Here is a 425-nt window from a genome sequence, read left to right as displayed (position 1 = left end):
TGATATGTTGAACTTTAAGTCCCTGCATAATATGACAAAAAACATTTAAAAATTAGATTATATTTTAAAAATAGGATAAAGAATTCTATACTTCCAATGTTTGCACATAAGTCCAAAAATCTCACCATATACAACCTTGAAGAAGGACCGCCCCACAATATTCCTTTTCTTGTCTCTTGCTTTCATTCAATATCAACTTCTTGAACAACGACCTACCCAAGAGACATCATAGCAGTAAATGGCATGTCATGACAAGTCTCCCATATTCAGACAACCAGAATGCCAGGAATTCCAAATATGAAACTACTGTTACAAATTACCATCTGCAGTGCGTAGCTTAGATTACAGGTATCAGTATATATAGTTAGTCAGGGTGAGAATCTTTCCAATTAACTGCTAGATTAAAAATTCTTCTGAATATTCTC

This window comes from Octodon degus, unplaced genomic scaffold, assembly GCF_000260255.1.
Source record: "Octodon degus isolate 3935 unplaced genomic scaffold, OctDeg1.0 scaffold00050, whole genome shotgun sequence".
NCBI classification, from domain to species: domain Eukaryota; kingdom Metazoa; phylum Chordata; class Mammalia; order Rodentia; family Octodontidae; genus Octodon; species Octodon degus.
This window is presented reverse-complemented; position numbering follows the sequence as displayed.